Source organism: Triticum dicoccoides, chromosome 1A, assembly GCF_002162155.2.
Source record: "Triticum dicoccoides isolate Atlit2015 ecotype Zavitan chromosome 1A, WEW_v2.0, whole genome shotgun sequence".
NCBI lineage: Eukaryota > Viridiplantae > Streptophyta > Magnoliopsida > Poales > Poaceae > Triticum > Triticum dicoccoides.
Genome location: NC_041380.1, coordinates 605,309,012 through 605,313,597, shown reverse-complemented (window position 1 = coordinate 605,313,597; position 4,586 = coordinate 605,309,012).

Genomic DNA, 4,586 nt, shown 5'->3' with positions numbered 1-4,586 from the left:
GTCTGCTTGACGTTGTAGATGAGAGCCAGAGGGCGTGGTGATTCATGGAAGGAAATCTGGGCGTGGCTGTTTGTGCGTGTTCGGAATCAGAATGATCGATTACTATTGATGATGGTTACAGGACGCTTATATATATATCTCCTGGAGAGACACGACGATCCAGAGGAGGCGTCGGTTCTAGAGAGATGCGTCGGTTGCCAGGACACAGGCGTCCGTGCGGTGCAACTGCTTGGCCGTTGGGCAAGGGGAGATTTCCCTTTTACAGAATTAATTTCAACACTCCCCCTAATCTACGCTTGATCATGTAGAATCATCTTCACGATTGTCCGGGAAGCTCTATCATCTCAAAAGATTCTTTTTCAAAAGTTCTTCAAAAAATCTTTGATGAGATCCTGGAACATATACTCACAAAGAATGATAGAGCTTCAGGATGACATATCACACATTTCATCACATTTCATCATATGACAGTCGGTACCGCCGCCGCCACTGCTGCCTCAGCTCGAGCGACACTAGGCCGCCCTATCTCGAGGGCCCGATCTGGATGGGGAGGAGCATGGCGTGGGATAGATGGGGAAGCGAACGGCGCGGGATAGATGGGGAGGAGAACGGCGCGGGATAGATGGGGAGGGGACCGACGCGGGGTGGTTCAACGCCGGCGCCGCCGGTGCCGACCTGGAGCGACGCGAGGAGCATAGAGTGGCGGCGTGCGGGAGATGGGAGAAGGGGGAGGGGAATTAGGGTTAAAATGGGCGGGTCTCCAACGCAAAAAAAAGGGCGGTCTCAAAAATTTTGACTCCCCGTGCCGGCGACTTTAAAACTTTGGGTGTGTTCGGTGGCTCTCCATGACCCAAAACTCCTCAACTCCTCAGCCCAAATCTAACAGCCAGCTTCTCGGTAAAAAGAAGTTGATCGATCGTTCGGCAAGCTAGCTTCTGGATCTAGTACCTTACATTAGCATAAACCACCCTAGAAAATGAAATAAGATTGCAATCAGGCCCCTCTTCCTCCTACATCTGTCATCTCTCATCTATGGTGGCTGGCGTTGACCAGGATGTCTATTCCTTGAGACGCCGCGTTGCCATTGGGACATGAGGTGCACCTTGCGGCTGGTGGAGGAGCACACGGAGGAGATGTACGAGGGGCGGACCTGGATCTAGGGATGCTCGGGGTCGCTGGGGATGGCGCCTCCTGGTCGCTGGAGATGGGACGGCGAGTGGTCCATGACAGCGGGTGCTGGGGACAACGGCGGCCGACGAGTCATGATCGACCGGATCGGCGGCGGCCTGCACGGGTTGCTGTGAGAGGGAAGGACGAGGGGATTGACCAGTGATTAGCGTTGGGTTTGTTCGCTCGGGCTGTTTCTCGTACCGGTTTATACAGTCAATAATATAAATTCCACCAACTCCCGCTTCTCAGTTTCCTCGGAGCTCGAGAAACCCAGCTCCGCGACTCCGGTGCTTTTACACTGAGAAATTCGCCAGCTTCTGTTCCTAAACTCCAGGAGTTGGAGCGTTCGGTCGAAATCCGGATGTGGAATCGATGGAGCTGGGAGTTGGAGGGCTACCGAACAGGCCCTTTGTTTCTCGCGCGCACGCTCCGTAAGTTTTGGTCTATGTTTTCTTCTATTTATATTATTGACTACATCTGACTAACATGTGGATCACACACACGACACATCAGCAGAAGTTATCCATGACAGTCCAATACTGTATAAATAAAAAAAACTCTAGGCCCAACTAGGCCCAAGTGTTCAATCCATGACGGTTTCCGTAACGGTCCCTCCATGTCCATCACAAAAGGGCTACCGTTTTGGATCCCATTTACATCTTCTTGGTCCATGACGGTTTACGAAGATGTCACCAGAAATCCATCATGGATTAACAGATTTCTTGTAGTGTAAATAAATCAGTAAGGCTGTCGCATGATTTGACTTGCAAAATGCTTATTTCCCCGCTTTTCTGAAGATTATGGGGAAAAACCATTTAGGAGAAATATGCTTGGTGATATTACTCTTAATGTATCATGTTTGCATCTGCGCAACACAGGCCGCATTATCTTCATAGATAATGGTAGGTGATTCTATCGAACTAATTCCACATGACTGTTGTATGTGATTTATCATTCTGCGAAGCCATACACATTCACATGTTGCTTCAAATAATGAAATTATTTCAGAATGATTGGTAGATGTTGCCATCAGAGTCTGTTTTGAAGACTTCCATGATAGAGCAGTGCCATCATGTAGGAACACGAATCCGGTCTGAGATCTGGCATTATGGGGATCAGATAAATAGCCGGCATCTGCATATCCAATCATACAGAGTCCTGATTTTTCTGGAACTGAAAATATAGACCAAGATCCTTTGTGCCTTGGAGATATCGAAAGATATTCTTCACTCCAGACCAACGACGTTTGGTGAGAGCTACGCTATGTCTAGCAAGTAGATTCACTGCAAATGCAATATCAGGTCTTGTGCAATTTGCAAGATACATAAGCGCTTCAACGGCACTGAGGTATGGAACTTCAGGTCCCAACACCTCTTCTCCATCACCCCTTGGTCTGAACGGATCTTTCTCCACGTCTAGAGATCAAACCATCATGGGAGTTCTAGATGGATAGGATTTGTCCATATTGAATTTCTTCAATATTTTCTGGATATAAGCAGATTAGTGTACCATGATTCCCGAGGTAAGGTGCTCAAGTTGAATGCCTAAGAAAAATTTGGTTTTACCCAAATTCTACATCTCAAATTCCATCTTTAGGTGATTGCGTGCTTCATCAATGTCTGGTGTGCTGCCGTTGATGTTGAGATCATCAACATACACAAAAATGATGCAAAATCCTGTAGAGGACTTCTTGATGGAGACACATGGGCAATCAACACTATTGGAGTAACATTTCTGAAGAAGGAACTCACTCAGTCGGTTGTACCACACCCGCCCCACTGCCTTAAGCCATATAATGACTTATTCAGCTTTACACAATACATGTTGCGTTTTGCATTTTTATTCGGGACAGAGATTTCATCAGGAACCTTTATATATATGTCCAAATCTAGTGACCCATAAAGATATGCGATCACGACGTCCATCAACTGCATAGATAGACGATCTTGCACTGCCAAGGATATAAGGTATCGGAAAATGGTTGCACTCATTACTGGAGAATATGTTTCAGTGAAATCAATGCCGGGTTTCTGCGTGAAACCTTGTGCTACGAGCCTTGCTTTATATCTCACCATCTCATTGTTCTCATTTTGTTTCTGAAGCAAAACTCATTTGAATCCCACAGGGAAAACACTGGGAGGTGTTTATATTGCTTCAGTGAATACCTTTCTTTTGTTAAGCGAGGCAATATCTGCTTGGATTGCATCATTTTATTTAGGCCAGTCGGAACGCTTTTAGCATTCAATGATAAACCTTGGATCATAATCAGCGAGAAGGGTATTTGCATGGGTCGTCTCAAGCAACCGCACCGCGCTGGTGCACCTCGGCTCAGCCAGCGCACTTCCGCCAGGCCGCCGCTCGCTTCGATTCGACATCCCCGTCGGCGGCTGCACTCACAACTCCGTGTTAGTTGTATATATAAAACCCCCGATCGCTCACGCCTAGCAGGTCCCAGTGCACCATCTCCACCATCGTTCACTTGTCCACACTCCGGCCGCCACCGCTCGGAGACGCGCCGCAGGGAAAACAGAGCCACCGCGTCGGGATGTCTACGCCGGGACACCGTTGGCAGCCACGCCGTTCCGCTGCTCGACGGAGGACGCTGGTGCGGCTGTACGTCGCTGCCGGGCCGCTGGCTGCTTTTGACCGTGATTTAGTGGCCACGCTCGAGCAGCACCTTACAGGCCGTCTTCTTCGTGTGCGGCAAACAGCAGCGCGAGCTCGAGGACCTGCGCAGCCATGGCAGCGGCTCAAGGGGAGGTGCGGCGACTTGTAGGACCGTGACGCGCGGAGGAGGATCTGCAGCCGCACCCGCGAGGGAGAATTAACGGCCACGCGCACTAGCCAGGGCACTCGCGCTCGCCGTCGCCCACCACGCCTAGTCATACCCGGAGCCGGCGTCCGCGCCGTGTTCGCGAGCTTCGCGGCAGCCCGGAGCGCACGCGGGCATTTGGACGCTGACATGCGCGCACCGGAACACATGCTCGCAAGGTGTTCGAGAAAATGCCACAAAAAAAGAGAGGAACGTATTTGTGAGAAAGGAGTGCTCACGCTGACATGTGGACCCCTCATCTAATATAACGGTCAAACAAACGAAATTGACTTTCGGTGCCACGTCAGCGCTTCCAAATGGGGCCAACTGGCTAGAAATGTCATTACATGGTTCAAATTGGGCATAAGGGCGTCTCTACCGCCGACCCTTAAACTGTCTGCATACGTTTGGACTGTGTTGTGTTTTGCCATCCAACGCAGGTCTGTATGGGTCCGTCGAGCCGTCCAGATGCACTTTTCCCTGCAAGACCGAGATAAAGTTAGGGGCTTTGCCAAAGTCCGTACATCAGCCACGTAGGACTTCGACACCCCGGCCCATCCAAGACCCCTACCGGTTTCATTTTCTTCCAATATGCCCCTTCGCC